Raw genomic sequence first — 21,066 nt, forward strand, 5'->3', positions numbered from 1 at the left:
TTCCTTACCTTGATCCTTGGCAGGAGAAGATGCTGGGAAGGAATTATTTTCCCTGGTGCTCCAGTGGAAGAAGCACCTGGTCTACACCCCTTGACAGATGTAGACCATGTGCACAGGGCCTGTGCTCTGCTAGTTGCAGGCTGGGGAGAGAGATTTTTGATCTCCCCACGGCACAAAGCTCCTTCTATGGGCCTCAAGTCAGGCAGCACCAGCCCTAAAGGGGCCAGTCGGGGAGATCCTTTGATCTCCCAAGTCAGCCTCGGCCCATAGCCATCGTGGCCCACTGGGCATTTGCCCGGTTTGCCCGAAGCCAGTCCGGGCCTGCATACCAGTGTATTAGTAAGGATAGGTAGACAGGAGCAGTGTTATTAAGTAATTTGTTAGAGAACCAGAAATTTAAATTGAGCTGTATATCTCAAAAGGGATCTATTGTAAGGACTGACATAGGGCGAGGTGTGGGAAGCGCGGCAGGACAGGAACAGGAGTCTATCTGTAGCATTCTATATAGACTGTTGCAGGGTGAGCTGGAAGTGCGTAACGCCATTGAGAAGCGAATTGCAGTAGTCAAAGTGGGAGATAATAGCGGCATGTTACATATGAACGTAGGGATACGGTGTTACGTAGGGACAGAGGCAACCTGTATTTTTCAGGTGGGATGGAAATAGGGAAGCAAGGAAAAAAACATGTTTGAAGAATTGGCTACTATTTTAACTAGAGATTCAAGTCAACCCTAAGTTTGCGAGTTGCAGGACATTATAAGATACCCTGGACTCATTTTTGCAATGTTTCTCGAGTCGGTGATGTTCATAAAATGCTGCAACTAAAATATGCTTTAAAAAAGTGCCACCTAGTGTCAAAAGATATAAAATGCATGTGGAGTTTACAGAAAAGCAAATTTAAAGGCACTCCATAGGCAGAGGATTTTACTCACATGGTTCCAGCGCCGGGAGCCTCGTGAAGCCGCGCCCACTATTTCGTAAAAATTAAGAAATAGGCGGGCGCGAGCAGGGAGCAATCAGACGCTTCCATTTGGAAGTGTCAGTACTCCCTTGTGCGCATGCGCGGCTTCGCCGTACATGCGCACATACTTCATAGGGCGGCATTCATGCCGCCCTCTGAAGTCCTGAGCGCACTACCGTGCATGCGCGCATTGTGCGCGGCCGCGAGCTGAGGTGACTGACAGCTCAGCTTGCGATCTTTGCCTGCCCCCTCTCCTCTGCTGACAGGCAGGAGAGAGAAGGCACGCACACAGTGCCTTCTCTCTCCTGCACACGTGAGACGTATTTTAATACGTCTGACGTGTACAAGGCCTTTTTAGGGCCCTTCATGATAAGAAGTCCCTCTGGTGGCCGTCTGAGTGGAGGCCACTGGAGGTATTCCTATCAATCAATGTAAACACTGTATTTTCTCTGAAAACACAGTGTTTACATGAGAAAGGCTGCAGGGAGCTATAGATCTCACCTGAACAACTACATTAAGCTGTAGTTGTTCAGGTGACTATAGTGTCCCTTTAAAGACCTACAAACAGCCATAGGTTTTTTTCATTGTTCATTTATATATACACAGGGTTATTTCCTAAAGTTAGAATTGCCAGCAATTCAGAGTTATTTCATATAGTGTTATTTATTAAAGTGAAAATTCAAACTGAATTTCAGATTTACAGGGCCAAAGTGATTTAACTCCTAAATGGCAGAGAATTGAGCAGTGAGACTGCAGGGGCATGATCTATACACCAAAACTGCTTTATTAAGCTAATGTTGTTTTGGTGACTATAGTGTCCCTCTAAGGCTAAAAGCTTTAGGTTCAGCTAATCTGATTTTGGAAGTTACTTTTTACTATGGTAAATAAGTGAATTTCAAATTTGAGGCCAAAATAGCCAAACAGAAAGACATAATTCAGATTAAATTCCGATTCAGCTATTTTTAAATTTACAGAAATTCTCACAATAGTATCAAGTATGCCTGCATTTGTCCAAAAACATGCATGCGTACCTCTATATTTAGTTTTTCTTGATTTGTTGAAAGTCACAGCGGAAACCGCAAGATCTTGGTATAAGTTAAATATATATATCTGTATCTGTCGTTATTTTAAATTCTTATCTCCTCCTCTCCCGAGCCTTCTAGTCCAACTATATGGTGGCCATCCATTTGTGCTTACATGGTTTGTTCCAAGTCACCTTCCTTTGATAAGCCATGATGTTTTGTGCTTGTCTGCCTAGGCAGAGGATGTATAAGGTTGTTTGGTAGAACAGCTTCTGATGATCATGACATAACATTATGACACAAACACTGAACGGAACACTACAGAATACCTTATAAGGTCATGTGGGTGTGTCCAGGGCATGCATGCTGGTCAGTAAGTTATGCTGTCACTGTATGTATCCTCGCTAGTTTGACTTATATAGATCTTCTGTTCAAAAAGAGTATGAAAGACACTCAGGACGGCAGACATTAAGCCCTTCTTAAGAAGTGTTTTAAAACTATAGTACGTAAGCAATTTGGATATTTTTGGAGACGGGCGTGGAGTGTGAGCACCTAGTGGGTCACTTTTGGTAAGCAGAACTGGTGCTGTGTGATGAACCGAACCCTCCACCCCCCTCCGTTGTTTGGTAAAATCTGCCAAAAATATTTTTACTTACCTGGAATTTAGCCCCGAGTGAAGTTCCCAGCACTACCTTCCATGTACCTTCTTGTGTGAAAGGTAGCGCTGAAAGCTTCGCTCCTTCAAGCTGAAACACTGCACATACTAAAGTGGTCATGGAGGTTGGAGTAACCCTCTAATGCAGGGGTCCTCAAACTCCGGCTCCCCAAATGTTGCTGAACTACAACTCCCTTGATTCTCTGGCTATGTAATTCAAAGAATCATGGGAGTTGTAGTTCAGCAAGATCTGGGGGGCCGGAGTTTGAGGACCCCTGCTCTAATATGTTTCCAAGAGGAATTTTAATGTATTACTTTTATTCCTCAAGCAAATAGTCCTTGTCACACTCCATCATTCAGGAAAACCTTCTTTAACATTCAATACAAAAAATAAAAATCACAGCCCCACACACACACAAAATAGTGGCAGACAGTAAATATAAAATAAGACTAAATTACTGGCCCATGCACGACAGACACGTGCCTATAAGGATGGACACATTGTGCTTCAAAGTCAATACTTCCTCAGCAGCTCAATGCACCATGTTTAACAGGGAAAACAAGAAACCATAAGCACACCCTCCCTGCACCTTCAAACTTAAATTAACTCCTTCTCAGATAATATTGATACCGGAGAAACTGACGGAAGCCAAGCACAGAGAGATGGACACAGGTTTCTTCAGGAAGGAAGAGATTCTTTATTGGATCACCGATCGGGACTCAGAGGGACTAGCGTCACCAAAATACAGCAAAGTCTGAGTACTGAATACATAGAGTACATTCCTTATATAGCACTGTAGCTCCTCCCACAATTAACTACACCCACACATACCCTTAACCTATTTAATGAATAGAGTCTAAACTCATCCATCCGGTCTAACCACGTGGCTCATCTGATACAAAGGAGAGGGACGCGTAATTCCAGTTCTTACATTCCTGCACCTGGTCAGTACAGTGATGACAGTATCTTAGCTACGTGTAATTAACTAACTGATACTACAAACACATATACATACATATGCCTTGTGGCAATCTTAGCCTGCTAAACTTGTATTTTACTGGAATTACATCACATTCCCCCCTTTGATGCCTCTGATATTTCACAATTACTTGAGGCATCACTTAACCTTGGTTTGCATATACCTCAGGTTACCATGAACCCGACCAGACTTATCTTATGATGTGAATCTTTTAACACTCATCTTCCTGCATTGGTTCTCCTTGATCTAGAGCCTTATACTTATATATCGCCATTATCTGTGCAGCAGCCTTCCTCTCTGCTATAGTTCCTATCAGGCTTTGCACAGACCTAACTACTAAGGGTATAAGACACGGTAGGAGTAGACACAACATTAAAATCAGTAGGACTCCACCTACCACTGCCTTAAGCCCTCCAAACCACTCATACCAGCTACCAAACCAACTACTTGGATTGTACCCTTTCCATACCTGAGTAGGCACATGCACTAGTTTAACCATATGGCTAGTAAGCTCAGCTATTGCTTGCCCTTCGTCATCTATTTGAAGACAGCAATTGCTCAGGTTAAACTTCCCACATACACCTCCCTCTACTGCCAAAAGGTAATCCAAGGCTAATCTATTTTGGTACACTGCTGTCCTCATCCTGGTATTATGCTTCGCTAGAAGATTGAGTGCTTGTGAGGTCTCATTAGTAATAATCTCAACCACCGCCTGTAATCTTATAATACGGTTGAGCATATAAATTGGGGTTCTATAACCAAAGGTACCATCTTCTGCCCACGTGGCTGGCCCATAATAATCTATGATACGCTGGGGAGGCCATTCATTATCTTCCCAGGTGCCTATCTCTAAGGGTCCCCTTTTCTTCCTATGATTCACATCATACACTTTAACACCTAAAGTCTCACCTGTTTCAATCGGTAACAAGAAGAAGGATGGTTTGAGCATACCCAACACACATGCCCCTTCCCAGTCCTGTGGCAACTCCGAATAGGCTTTCTTACCACAGATCCAGTACAAATTTGCTGGGGCTCTCCAGGTAGATGTGATGGATAAATCAAACCACACATCCTTTAAACTGGCATATCTAGCAAACGGGTTAGATGGTTCTGAGACATTTGAAGCCGACCACCAAGTTGTATTTTTAGTATCATCATCATAAGCTTTTTGCCCTAGACAAGTTAATTCTCCTACAGAAGTATTATACATTATTCCTTTCCTTGCTATGCAAACATAACCTATGATGGAGGTCTTTAATCTCCACTCAGATTTACCTCTAACACTCAAATGATAATCGGCTTGTGTAGATATTAGTTGGTCAACTGCCTCAGAACCGGACATTACCTCCTTTGCTTCCCAAGGCCATTGGTCTCCCATGTTAGTACCTCCACACACATAGCAGTTGGTAACATTAAGACTACCGGCAATACTTTCAGCTAGGTCAATGAACAGGTTTTTAGCGTTATGGGGGATCTTATTATCTATACTCATCTCTTCATAAAAGGAATGGTATACTTGATGAGTCTGGGAGGATACCGTATCAGTCTCTATTCCTATAAACAATAATGTCCCAGGATCTAAACCCGTCCCGTATATCTGAAACCCAAATAAATTTCCATACTTATCTAGGAACTTGTCGGGGTTATTAATGAGTATATGGACTGGGTTGCATTCCATAGACTTACAATAAGGGCTAGTCGGCAACTTAGTCACTATCATGTCTTTATCTACTGTCTGTCCCCAAGTCGCCCACCCCACACAAGACCAATATGGACAAAAGTTATAGTCTTTATTTGGGCATCTAGGACTCACATATTTATTTTTACTACTGGGACAAATATATTTATCATTAGACCCATACGTCCTCTCCCATCTAAGATCCCCACATACATTCCACGGTTTTCTACCACTTGATATCGCCTTACATGCATCAAATAGCAGAACACCCGAAGAATGTACGGATTCTAACACCGTTTTATTAATTAGGGTCCCCTGAGGATCTCCATTCCTGAGAGTCAACCAAATTGTACGAGGTTGATACTCTGGACTGAAGCACTTAGGTTCTCCTACTCCTAAATGGCACACACTATAGTCTATATTTAGGTATCTACATCTTGATACCTCTCCTTTACATTCGTATTGTGAATGCCAAATTAGGGTTTGGGAAATATGGTTACCTGTTCTCGTAGTCTTAATGCATACCTCACAGCTAGGAGTGTCGGTACCTCTACCTTCCTGAATATAAAAACACATATAAATAAACACAATCAAAAGCACATCTTTCGCCGTCATCCTCAGTCTTCGTCCGTGCGATGGAACCTCAGCTTCCAGGATGTGAGGGCTGCAGGGAATGGAGTTCTGCTCGTCTTCACAGGTGTCCCTTCGAGACTTTCCTGGCTTATACACTATGTGTTGGTAAGCGGACAGGCTTTATTATGGCCTTCTCACTCACACCTGTAACAATAAAATTTGTAATCCACAATAATTCCTCGTTACTCCGACTGAGTAGTGCGTTTCAACCGGATCTTGCAGGGATTCTCTGGATCTGCTGTAATTTGCCAAGAATCGACTGCTGCTGGTTTAACCCTGGAGTGATGTATCCACGGAGTTACTTCGGCTACTTTTATCGCTGTAGGGGTAGACAAAAGAACAACATAAGGACCTCTCCACTTGGGCCCTAACGGTACATTATTCCACTCTTTAATCCACACTTGGTCTCCTGGATGATAACTATGAACAGGGGGATAAATATTCACAGGTAATCTATCTTGTACCCATTTCTGTACCTCCTCCATAGTCTTACCCAACTCTACAACCTGCTGCCGGGTAATTCCTTCTCCCAACTGACTCAAGTCCCCCCTTAAGTTACCAAGTACGGGAGGTGGTCGCCCATACATGATTTCAAAAGGAGAGAGGCCCATCCTTCTGGTAGGGGTACTGCGGATTCGCAATAAAGCTATGGGTAAGAGAACGTTCCACTTAAGTTGGGTTTCCTGACACATTTTAGCCAACTGGTTCTTTATAGTTCTATTCATTCTCTCTACCTTACCAGAACTCTGGGGTCTATATGCAGTATGAAGCCTCCACTTTATACCAAGCATATGAGTCAGTTGTTGTAGGCACTGATGAACAAAAGCTGGACCATTGTCCGATCCTATAGAACAGGGTAGTCCATATCGGGGTATTATTTCTCGTAGCAGGAATCTTACAACTTCTCCTGCTTTCTCTGTACGAGTAGGACATGCTTCTACCCAGCCTGAATAGGTGCACACAATTACCAACAGGTAACGATGTCCACCCGATTTAGGCATTACTGTAAAGTCTATTTGTAGATCGGACATGGGGAGTCCCCCCATAAACTGGACTCCTGGTGGCTTTACTGGTCCTTGTCTTGCATTATTCTTAGCACACGTTACACATCTGCGTACAATGGCCTGAGTCAAGTTGGACAATCTTGGTATGTAGAAATGTTTCCTGAGAGATTCTTCAGTACTGTCTCTCCCAGAATGTGTCCCGTTGTGATAATTTTGGACAATTTCTACCGCTAGTGATGCTGGTATGACTATTCTTCCATCTTCTAGCTGATACCACTTGTTCTCCAAATACTTTCCCGGTTCAGTCTTTAACCACTCCTCTTCTTGAGCTGTATAAACTGGAGTCCATTGGGACAGTGGAGTTGGTATAAGAGCAGCTATATGCCCCACATACTCCTGTCTTCCTGATTCAGCAGCACGCTTAGCTGCACTATCTGCCATCCGATTTCCCTTGGTTACATCACCATCTCCTCTCAGATGCGCTCGACAATGTATGATACCGACTTCTTTCGGCTCCCACACTGCTTCCAATAGTTGTAGGATTTCAGCTGCGTACTTGATTTCTTTGCCTTCTGAATTCAGTAGTCCTCTTTCTTTATACAAAGCTCCGTGGGCATGAGTGGTTAAAAACGCATACTTAGAGTCCGTATAGATATTTACTCTTAAACCTTCAGCCAATTGTAACGCTCGTGTTAGTGCTATTAATTCTGCCTTTTGTGCTGATGTTCCTTTCGCCAGTGGCCGAGCTTCTATCACCTTGTCTATTGTTGTCACTGCATATCCTGCATAGCGGATCCCTTCTTTCACATAACTACTGCCGTCGGTGTAATATTGAACATCGGGGTTCTGGATGGGAAAATCACGAAGATCTGGTCTACTTGAAAATACTTCATCCATTACTTCCAAACAATCATGTTGACTTTCAGTAGGTTGCGGCAAAAGGGTAGCTGGATTTAAGGTGTTTACAGTCTCTAAATGCACTCTTGGGTTTTCACACAACATTGCTTGATACTTGGTCATACGGCTGTTACTAAACCAATGATTTCCTTTGTAATCCAACAACGTCTGTACTGCATGTGGGACTCGTACATAAAGTTCTTGACCCAGAGTGAGTTTATCGGCTTCAGCTACTAGCAGGGCGGCTGCAGCTACGGCTCTTAGACAAGGTGGAAGTCCGCTGGCCACTGCATCCAGTTGCTTAGACATGTAGGCAACAGGTCTTTGCCATGATCCCAAGTACTGTGTCAATACTCCCACAGCCATTCTTCTTTGCTCGTGTACATATAAGTAGAATGGTCGTGTGTGATCAGGTAGACCTAATGCTGGGGCACTCATCAAAGCCTTCTTCACATCTTCAAATGCCGTTTGCTGTTCTTGGGTCCATAAGAAGGGGTCGTGCTCTGTACCTTTGATGGCTGCGTACAGAGGTTTTGCCAGTATCGCATAGCTGGGAATCCATATCCTACAGAAGCCTGCTGCCCCCAAGAATTCTCGCACTTGTCTTCTATTCTTGGGTATTGGTATTTGGCAGACAGCTTCTTTTCTCTCTGGCCCCATAATCCTTTGACCTTCAGAGATATGGAATCCCAGATACTTGACAGTTGGCAAACACAACTGAGCCTTCTTCCTGGACACCTTGTATCCTGCCTTCCAGAGAATATGTAGTAGATCGTGCGTTGCTTGCTGACATTTTTCTTTTGTAACTGCTGCTATCAACAAGTCATCTACATATTGTAACAATACACATTCTCCTGGGATAGACTCGAAATCCAGTAGATCTTGACTTAGAGCTGAACCAAATAGGGTAGGTGAATTTTTAAACCCTTGGGGCAGTCTTGTCCAAGTCATTTGGCGTTTTGAGCCCGTTACAGCGTTCTCCCATTGGAAAGCGAAAATACATTGACTTTCTGCGGCAATTCGGAGGCAAAAGAAGGCATCTTTGAGATCTAAGACTGTGAAGTAAGTAGCCCCGCCCGGAATTAAAGCAAGCAGGTTATATGGATTGGGTACAACTGGATGTATGCTAACAACCGCATCATTGACTGCTCTTAAGTCCTGTACAGGTCGATACTCATCTGTACCGGGCTTTTGAACAGGCAGCAATGGGGTGTTCCAGGGGGAAGTACAGAATTTTAGGATACCATACCGTATGAACTTATCCAGATAGGATTGGATGTTCTTCTTAGCCTTCTGCGGAATGTGATATTGTCTTAGGCTCACTGGATAAACCCCATGTTTCAGTTCAATTTTTATTGGTGGAATATTGCGGGCCAGTCCTGGTGGGTTGTTCTCTGCTCAAACTCCTGGTATGTTAAACAATGTCTCATCACTCCTAGGGTTTTGGCTAGTCAACACTGTATAAAGTCGCCACTCTTCTTCCTTTGGTACGGATAAAGTCATAATACCTGAAGGTCCATTAAACTTTAAGGATGTTGTTCCATTTGGTAGGAACGTAATCTGCGCTTGTAATTTTGATAGCATATCACGTCCCAGCAATTGGACTGGACATTCAGGCATATAAAGGAATTGGTGTTTTACTACGTGGCCTCCCAATGTACAGAGTCGACTTTTAAGAACCGGTTTTTCAGCACTTCTTCCAGTTGCTCCTATCACAGTAATAGTCCTTCCAGATGGAGGAGCAACTAGATTAGTCACCACTGAATGTTCAGCACCAGTGTCGATCATGAACGCACTCCTTTTCCCCCCTATTGATACATCGACCATAGGCTCCGCTCGACCAAGGGGGATGGAGCCCGGTCGGTATCAATAGTCCTCCATGACAGTGTCAGCCAATCCTACAAAGTCCCTACCTTCTCTATCGCGGGACCTTTGCGCTGCTGGAATATACCTGTCTTCCCTAACACTTCCTCTGTTCCCATTACTCCCTCTATAACCATTACTCCCTCCGGGGCCTCCTCTACCTCTCGCTCTGCCTCTAAAGTTTCCGTAGCCTGCCCTGGGTTGGTCTCTCTCGTACTGCTCTCTTTGCGGACATTCGTTCCTCCAATGCCCTTCTTCCTTGCAATACGCACACTGATCCCTACTCAAAGGCTCCCTACTCCATCTATTATTGCCTCTATCTGGGCCCCGTTTATCTACGCCTGCGATCGCTACCGCTAGCATATCAGCCTTTTTACGCATCTTGCGCTCCTCCTCTTTCTTGCTTTCTGTTTCCCTATTCATATAGACCTTATTAGCTACCTCCATTAGTTGGGAGATTGACATACCTGCAAACCCTTCTAACTTTTGTAGCTTGCGCTTAATATCTCCGTAAGCTTGGCTGACAAAGGCGGAGTTAACCATTCGGGAATTGTCTGCGTCTTCCGGATTAAAGGGGGTGTACAAGCGGTACGCCTCCAATAATCGGTCATAAAAGACACTGGGCGCTTCATCGCTTTTCTGGATCACCTCAACTGTCTTCGACATGTTAATGGCTTTCTTTCCTCCGGCTTTCATGCCAGCAATTATAGCGTCTCTATAGGCTCTGAGTTGAACCATATCAGCACCATTTACGTTCCAATCGGGATCAGTGTTGGGATAATGTGTTGCGGCCCATGCTGCTGGATTAGCTTGGTTCAAAGCACGGGCTCTATCCTCTAATGCTTTAATGGCTGCTTGATTTATTCTTGTCCTTTCCTCATTGTTAAATAAAGTCATTAGTAACTGCTGGCAATCAGCCCATGTCGGATTATGCGTCTGTACTATTGAGGTGAACAGATCAGTCATAGCTTGTGGTTTCTCAGTATACGAGGAATTATGGGTCTTCCAGTTTAAAAGATCGGTTGTGGTAAATGGGACATATACGAAGACTGGGTCAGCGTGTGCCATTTGACCTGCGGCATCGATATAAGCTGACCCGGGATTCAGACGAAGAGGCATCTGATAGTGCTTTAATTGTTGGGCACCAGTCAACTGTCGGGTTTGGATGGGGCTACGTAGAGAGGCGTCAGTCATGGGTTCCGGTCGGGGAGAGATAGGGTATGGGGATGTGGGAGGTCGGTTTTGGGAAAAGGTCGTAAATAAAACACTTCGAGCCGAGCTAGATGAAGCTTGACCGGAAGTCTGAAGTGGCGCCAAATCAGGATATTCGTTTCTAATGGGGGTGGATTCTGGTTCCGGAAGGGGAGATTTAGTACGAGGGGGGGTGGATCCTGTACTGGAGGAGGAAGCGGAAGTGGATGAGGGTAATGAGGGGAGGGGTGCAGGACTTCCTGCGTTTGCGTCACTTCTTCTTAACGGAAAGTAAGGGGGCGGCAAAGGGATCTCGGACTCAGGGGGCGTGTCCAAAATGGGCCTAACACCAGCCCTAGTGGACGAACAAGTCCTAGCTACCATGAGGCGACACTGTTCCTCGTGGCATGTCCGGAGCCATTTTGGCGAGTCATTTACGGCCTGTCTCCAACAATCAATATAAGGAAACTGGCCGTAAAGTTCAGGCCTACCTGATACAGCCACGTGTAAGCGCTGTACCAGAGTTGGATCCAAACTGCCACGTGGCGGCCATGCCGCAACCAAAGTAGGCCACTCCCTAGTACACAAAGTGACCAAACGTACAGGAGACATCTTTACCCCAAAATCACAAACTTTGAATCCCTTTTTAAAATTCTTAACCATACATCCTAAGGGATCCGGAATCGTTGACTGCGACGCACCCATACTTAACAATGGAACGTCGTCGACAACGAATACTATACACGCGTACTATTCAACAGTCACACCCGTTTCCTCTGGCAACAGCACCACGTGGTACGGTTACCAAGTGAAACGTACACAATAACAATAAACACTCAGGGAATTCCCGTACACACACAGCTGTTACACCAGTCACTATATAATCAATATTATGCCCTTTGGCGTAACTATACAGTCACCCACGCTATAATTCTCTATATACGAATTACCCGTCTATAACACACCCCAGTAACATCGTCTTTTACAAATAGCGGTTACAGTACGGTTAGCATAGGTCAAAGCACAAGTTAAGGTCACAATACAATTATTAGTGGTTATGGTGTTAAACATGCAATGGACGACAATGATTAGTACTTATTATATAATGTCAGTAAATATACAGGGTTATGGTACCGTGCACTATAATACAGCAACACACTATTAACACTCTCGCTAGACGGCTGAGCTCGCGCTATCTAACAAGATATACACTTTACTAAAACAATCGTTAACACATTTACAATTCCCAACTAAACTATTGGCCAGTACCTTGAATGGACTACCTAAAACTATATACACCCGTTTTGGTTAGCCACACTGCCCAATCACCACATATATAGCGAGCTAGAGAACCGAATTTACACAGGCGCCTCTTAGTCGCACTATCAAAAGTCTAGTGGGTTCCAAATTTACACGCCTTCCCACTTAGCCCAGATAGGATGAGAACTAGCGAACCGAATTTACACAGGCGCCGCTTAGTCTCCCGGTCCCTCCGACCTAGCGAACGTAATATACACCCTAGAACGCTAGTCTAGACAAGACACCGGTGTCCGGCTAGGGCTATTTACACCAGGACCCCGCCTGACTAACCAAATCAAACGGTCTGACTAAAGAGCGTTCGATCGAGCGGTGCGCCTTCGCTCCTTCCCTCCGACAGAGGGGGCAGATACACAGATTCAAAACCCCTTTGGGCCTACCGCACAATCGGTATACCCCTAGTGGGTCCTGCCGTCTAAAACAGCAGTTGTCTTACCTCCTCGTTCCTGAACCTGAGTTCACACTCATCGACGGGGACACCCCAGCACTTCTCACGTAGAGGCCGATGATCTCCTGGACAACAGACCAGTGGCGCCGAGACGAAGGGAGGTCCACGCAGAAGTTCAGGGGTGCAGCCGTAGAGAACGTGGGCAAAGATAGACCGTCTCACGCCTCTGCCTCTCAGCTACCGTTGAACGATGAGCTTCCCGGCCAACGCACCAAATGATACCGGAGAAACTGACGGAAGCCAAGCACAGAGAGATGGACACAGGTTTCTTCAGGAAGGAAGAGATTCTTTATTGGATCACCGATCGGGACTCAGAGGGACTAGCGTCACCAAAATACAGCAAAGTCTGAGTACTGAATACATAGAGTACATTCCTTATATAGCACTGTAGCTCCTCCCACAATTAACTACACCCACACATACCCTTAACCTATTTAATGAATAGAGTCTAAACTCATCCATCCGGTCTAACCACGTGGCTCATCTGATACAAAGGAGAGGGACGCGTAATTCCAGTTCTTACATTCCTGCACCTGGTCAGTACAGTGATGACAGTATCTTAGCTACGTGTAATTAACTAACTGATACTACAAACACATATACATACATATGCCTTGTGGCAATCTTAGCCTGCTAAACTTGTATTTTACTGGAATTACATCACAATATGACATGGGATTCAGACTATAAAATATTCAACAATTACTGAACTTTAATAATAACAATTGTCTCTTAAAATCATAATTAATACCTAGTTAACCGTTACACAATAAATTGAATACAAATTTATTTCAATCAATGTTAATTACAACTTGTAATAAAGGCTCCTAAAACTCAAAAAGGGGAAAGATCCCCTTTCCTGTAGTGTACAACTCCACCATTTTAAACACCGAATGAATATATAGATAAAATGTATAGGCACTGTGACACCCGCCAATACATACAATGTAGGATTATATGAAAAGACGTAACTACAAAACACTCATAATATGTTTGAAAAACAATTAAATAGAGTCAATATTATAAATAGATTGCACAAACCTAATAGGTGGTTACTTTCCCTATATTTCAGTACCATTACCCAAATATCTTAAGTGCTCCGACATCGTCACGTAAGCTCATACATACGACATCCTTTACCAAGTATCCAACCAATATAATAAATCATCCCTTTCAGGATATAAAGTAATTAATAATGTAATATTTCATGCATTGTAGTCGAACACTATAGTCACCTAAATTACTTTAGCTAAATAAAGCAGTTTTAGTGTATAGATCATTCCCCTGCAATTTCACTGCTCAATTCACTGTCATTTAGGAGTTAAATCACTTTGTTTCTGTTTATGCAGCCCTAGCCACACCTCCCCTGGCTCTGATTAACAGAGACTGCATGAAAAAAAAACTGGTTTCACTTTCAAACAGATGTAATTTACCTTAAATAATTGTATCTCAATCTCTAAATTGAACTTTAATCACATACAGGAGGCTCTTGCAGGGTCTAGCAAGCTATTAACATAGCAGGGGATAAGAAAATCTTAATTAAACAGAACTTGCAATAAAGAAAGCCTAAATAGGGCTCTGTTTACAGGAAGTGTTTATGGAAGGCTGTGCAAGTCACATGCAGGGAGGTGTGACTAGGGTTCATAAGCAAAGGGATTTAACTCCTAAATGGCAGAGGATTGAGCAGTGAGGCTGCAGGGGCATGTTCTATACACCAAAACTACTTCATTAAGCTAAAGTTGTTCAGGTGACTATAGTGTCCCTTTAACCCCTTAAGGACACATGACATGTGTGACATGTCATGATTCCCTTTTATTCCAGAAGTTTGGTCCTTAAGGGGTTAACAGTGGTTTAAAAAAGCTAACTTTAGTAACAGGATATCCAATTACAGTGAAATGAAATTGTCAATACCTCATATATATGGTTTATATTATAACTTAGAAGTCACTTCACAAGGAACAGAAACAAAGTATTCTCACCCAAATACTAACCTTGTTGTTATATTATATACTTAGCGCAAACTGCAATAGGAAAATAAGAGGGCTTTTCTAATATCCTCATGATAACATAAAATATAAATACAGTTCAATATTCAGCCTGGACCAAAATTAAATATATTAAATATATTTAATAAAATCTATATAAATTCTAAATTATGGTTTGATAAATATAATTTTATCGTATATGGAAATTTAAATGGACCTCTCGCCCAAAATAACAATTCAATATCCAAAACAGTAGAAGAGTAGAAGAGATGCTATTTCTTGCAGTGACCACCAGAGGTCGTGATAGTACAGATACTCCTTGCACTGTTTTATAGTGACCACTAGAGAGCATACTAATACATCTAGTGTCCATTATATGTTATTAGGCTCTTGCACTTTAATTATTGGACCAGTTATATTAAAATCATCTTTGGGTTAAAGATTTAAAATTAATTTAGGCTTCTTTAATAGTTACCACTACAGTGCAACAGCGGAATCTGTTGGCGTTTTATAAATACCAGTAATAAATAAATAAATAAATAACAGGTACATTTAAAGTACCCGCTTCTACATATCCCACTTAGTTTCTCAGCCATTTTTACATAACTTTTATATATTGGGTAGTAAGCGGGATGTTCTGCCCTGAATTTAAGCTGGGGAAAAATCAAGGGATTTGAATGATTAAAACCACAGAATGCCTGTGAATTTCCAGGGCCGCCCGGCTGTATGTGGAATTCAAATGCTCCAGCGGTACATCTTTTATTTAATGGACCACTCCAAACACCATAATTACTATAGTGTGGTGTAGTGGTTATGGTGCCCGGAGTGCCATGGAGCTCTCCAATAGTAAGTAGTCAAAAGGATTTAGAATGGTTTGACTTCTTTCCTGGGATCCACCAGTGGCCGCTCCCTGCCTCCACTACAACCGGCAGAGCTGGAAGCTCTCTGTTTGAGCTAAGTCTGGCAGTTCAGGGTTTAGCTCGTTGGCTGAGAATGGCCCGCTGATGCTCTCGGCGAATGAGCTTGGCCTGGCACCATAACCACTACAGGGCGCTGCACAGTGCCATGACTAATTAATTAATTAATGTCGCAGCTGGATCACTTTAATTCAACATTCTGCCGGGCAGTGCTTCTATGTTAAAATTGTATATTGTAAAATAAACTAGCTGTTATGTACGTCATAGCAATTCAATGTCAACTGTTGTATAATAATAAAACTCCATATATTTTTCTTTTTAATGTGACATTCAGTAAAAACATGATAGGGGGAGGGGATACAACAGACGAGGTGGCCGAGTGGTTAAGGCGATGGACTGCTAATCCATTGTGCTCTGCACGCGTGGGTTCGAATCCCATCCTCGTCGGATTTTTTTTTTCTTTTTCTCATTGTATTAATTGGATGAAGCATAATTGCCATAATTTACTGCACTCTTAAAAGACACATGAAATAAATTACTTGTAGATCACTTGTGTTTCATCAGCAAACCTGTTCTTTGCAATTAATGGGATTATTAAACAGCTGTAATAATTGGCAGTAAAACATTAAAATATCACAATTATATTTCGGTTGATGGGAGTTGAAGATAATAAATACATTTAGAGTAAGGATTTTTACAAAGAATGATATTGTAGATTTGATTTTAATGATGTATTCTAAAAATTGTATTAAACATTGGAGATTGATTTTTTACTCAGAGAGTTATTAGAGCTTGGAAGTCTCTGATTTTTTACTAAGAATGACATTAGATATTGAGACTTTTTAAAATAAAAAATATATGAGATATTAAAGATTGATGGCTCGTACTAAGAAAAATATTAGATTTTGGAGATTTAAAAAAAAAATTAAATACAAAGTATTTGATGCAGGAGCCTGATTTTTCTTTCTTTTCTTGTTTTTTTTATAAGAATGATATGAAATATTGTGTGTGTGTGTGTGTGTGTGTGTGTGTGTCTGTGTAAAGGGCAGGGGGAATGCATGGAATGGGGATCTATAGTGATCTATAATGTAACATAATACAAACACAGGCAGCCTGTTAAGGAAATGTGTAAAGTATGACTGAGAGATTATGTTCGGGTGCGGTGAGAAGGCGTGTGTACACAGTGTATAAAGTACATAGAGTAATTGTACATAGAGTGTAAAGAGTGCATAGACATAGTGTATACAGAGTATGGAGTATCATTGTATAGAGTATATTTATATACAGAGTATGGAGTATCATTGTATACAGTATATGGAGTACATAGAGTATATTTATATACAGGGTATGGAGTATCATTGTATACAGTATATGGAGTACATAGAGTATATTTATATACAGGGTATTGAGTATCATTGTATACAGTATATGGAGTACATAGAGTATATTTATATACAGAGTATGGAGTATCATTGTATACAGTACTTGGAGTACATAGAGTATATTTATATACAGAGTATGGAGTATCATTGTATACAGTACTTGGAGTACATAGAGTATATTTATATACAGGGTATGGAGTATCATTGTATACAGTACATGGAGTATATAGAGTATATTTATATACAGAGTATGGAGTATCATTGTATAGAGTATATTTATATACAGAGTATGGAGTATCATTGTATACAGTATATGGAGTACATAGAGTATATTTATATACAGGGTATTGAGTATCATTGTATACAGTATTTGGAGTACATAGAGTATATTTATATACAGAGTATGGGGTATCATTGTATACAGTATATGGAGTACATAGAGTATATTTATATACAGAGTATGGAGTATCATTGTATACAGTATATGGAGTACATAGAGTATATTTATATACAGAGTATGGAGTATCATTGTATACAGTATATGGAGTACATAGAGTATATTTATATACAGGGTATGGAGTATCATTGTATACAGTACATGGAGTACATAGAGCATATTTATATACAGAGTATGGAGTATCATTGTATACAGTATATGGAGTATATAGAGTATATTTATATACAGGGTATGGAGTATCATTGTATACAGTATATGGAGTACATAGAGTATATTTATATACAGGGTATGGAGTATCATTGTATACAGTATATGGAGTACATAGAGTATATTTATATACAGGGTATGGAGTATCATTGTATACAGTATTTGGAGTACATAGAGTATATTTATATACAGAGTATGGAGTATCATTGTATACAGTACATGGAGTACATAGAGTATATTTATATACAGAGTATGGAGTATCATTGTATACAGTACATGGAGTATATAGAGTATATTTATATACAGAGTATGGAGTATCATTGTATACAGTACATGGAGTATATAGAGTATATTTATATACAGGGTATGGAGTATCATTGTATACAGTATATGGAGTACATAGAGTATATTTATATACAGGGTATGGAGTATCATTGTATACAGTATATGGAGTACATAGAGTATATTTATATACAGGGTATGGAGTATCATTGTATACAGTACATGGAGTATATAGAGTATATTTATATACAGAGTATGGAGTATCATTGTATACAGTATATGGAGTACATAGAGCATATTTATATACAGAGTATGGAGTATCATTGTATACAGTACTTGGAGTACATAGAGTATATTTATATACAGAGTATGGAGTATCATTGTATACAGTATATGGAGTACATAGAGCATATTTATATACAGAGTATGGAGTATCATTGTATACAGTACTTGGAGTACATAGAGTATATTTATATACAGGGTATTGAGTATCATTGTATACAGTATATGGAGTACATAGAGTATATTTATATACAGAGTATGGAGTATCATTGTATACAGTACTTGGAGTACATAGAGTATATTTATATACAGAGTATGGAGTATCATTGTATACAGTACTTGGAGTACATAGAGTATATTTATATACAGGGTATGGAGTATCATTGTATACAGTACATGGAGTATATAGAGTATATTTATATACAGAGTATGGAGTATCATTGTATACAGTATATGGAGTACATAGAGCATATTTATATACAGAGTATGGAGTATCATTGTATACAGTACTTGGAGTACATAGAGTATATTTATATACAGAGTATGGAGTATCATTGTATACAGTATATGGAGTACATAGAGCATATTTATATACAGAGTATGGAGTATCATTGTATACAGTACTTGGAGTACATAGAGTATATTTATATACAGGGTATTGAGTATCATTGTATACAGTATATGGAGTACATAGAGTATATTTATATACAGAGTATGGAGTATCATTGTATACAGTACTTGGAGTACATAGAGTATATTTATATACAGAGTATGGAGTATCATTGTATACAGTACTTGGAGTACATAGAGTATATTTATATACAGAGTATGGAGTATCATTGTATACAGTACATGGAGTATATAGAGTATATTTATATACAGAGTATGGAGTATCATTGTATACAGTACATGGAGTATATAGAGTATATTTATATACAGGGTATGGAGTATCATTGTATACAGTATTTGGAGTACATAGAGTATATTTATATACAGGGTATGGAGTATCATTGTATACAGTATATGGAGTACATAGAGTATATTTATATACAGGGTATGGAGTATCATTGTATACAGTATATGGACTACATAGAGTATATTTATATACAGGGTATTGAGTATCATTGTATACAGTATTTGGAGTACATAGAGTATATTTATATACAGGGTATGGAGTATCATTGTATACAGTATATGGAGTACATAGAGTATATTTATATACAGGGTATGGAGTATCATTGTATACAGTACATGGAGTACATAGAGTATATTTATATACAGGGTATGGAGTATCATTGTATACAGTACATGGAGTATATAGAGTATATTTATATACAGAGTATGGAGTATCATTGTATACAGTATATGGAGTACATAGAGTATATTTATATACAGGGTATGGAGTATCATTGTATACAGTACATGGAGTATATAGAGTATATTTATATACAGAGTATGGAGTATCATTGTATACAGTATATGGAGTACATAGAGTATATTTATATACAGAGTATGGAGTATCATTGTATACAGTACTTGGAGTACATAGAGTATATTTATATACAGAGTATGGAGTATCATTGTATACAGTACATGGAGTATATAGAGTATATTTATATACAGAGTATGGAGTATCATTGTATACAGTACATGGAGTACATAGAGTATATTTATATACAGGGTATTGAGTATCATTGTATACAGTATTTGGAGTACATAGAGTATATTTATATACAGGGTATGGAGTATCATTGTATACAGTATATGGAGTACATAGAGTGTATTTATATACAGGGTATGGAGTATCATTGTATACAGTACATGGAGTACATAGAGTATATTTATATACAGGGTATGGAGTATCATTGTATACAGTATTTGGAGTACATAGAGTATATTTATATACAGGGTATGGAGTATCATTGTATACAGTATATGGAGTATATAGAGTATATTTATATACAGGGTATGGAGTATCATTGTATACAGTATATGGAGTACATAGAGTATATTTATATACAGAGTATGGAGTATCATTGTATACAGTATTTGGAGTACATAGAGTATATTTATATACAGGGTATTGAGTATCATTGTATACAGTATTTGGAGTACATAGAGTATATTTATATACAGGGTATGGAGTATCATTGTATACAGTATATGGAGTACATAGAGTATATTTATATACAGGGTATGGAGTATCATTGTATACAGTATATGGAGTACATAGAGTATATTTATATACAGAGTATGGAGTATCATTGTATACAGTACATGGAGTATATAGAGTATATTTATATACCGGGTATGGAGTATCATTGTATACAGTACATGGAGTACATAGAGCATATTTATATACAGAGTATGGAGTATCATTGTATACAGTATTTGGAGTACATAGAGTATATTTATATACAGGGTATGGAGTATCATTGTATACAGTATTTGGAGTACATAGAGTATATTTATATACAGAGTATGGAGTATCATTGTATACAGTACATGGAGTACATAGAGTATATTTATATACAGAGTATGGAGTATCATTGTATACAGTATATGGAGTACATAGAGTATATTTATATACAGAGTATGGAGTATCATTGTATACAGTATATGGAGTACATAGAGTATATTTATATACAGAGTATGGGGTATCATTGTATACAGTATATGGAGTACATAGAGTATATTTATATACAGAGTATGGAGTATCATTGTATACAGTATATGGAGTACATAGAGTATATTTATATACAGGGTATGGAGTATCATTGTATACAGTATATGGGGTACATAGAGTATATTTATATACAGAGTATGGAGTATCATTGTATACAGTATATGGAGTACATAGAGTATATTTATATACAGGGTATTGAGTATCATTGTATACAGTATAT

The 21,066-nt window shown here is 39.9% G+C and overlaps 1 non-coding gene across 1 annotated transcript; it reads left to right on the plus strand.

Moving 5' to 3' along the window:
* The first annotated feature begins 15,915 nt into the window (after window positions 1-15,915).
* Window positions 15,916-15,997, plus strand: TRNAS-GCU (transfer RNA serine (anticodon GCU)). Its single transcript has one exon. It is a non-coding gene; the product is annotated as a tRNA-Ser (tRNA).
* Window positions 15,998-21,066: the final 5,069 nt, after the last annotated feature.

The sequence above is a fragment of the Pelobates fuscus genome, chromosome 2 (assembly GCF_036172605.1).
Source record: "Pelobates fuscus isolate aPelFus1 chromosome 2, aPelFus1.pri, whole genome shotgun sequence".
Taxonomy (NCBI): Eukaryota; Metazoa; Chordata; class Amphibia; order Anura; family Pelobatidae; genus Pelobates; species Pelobates fuscus.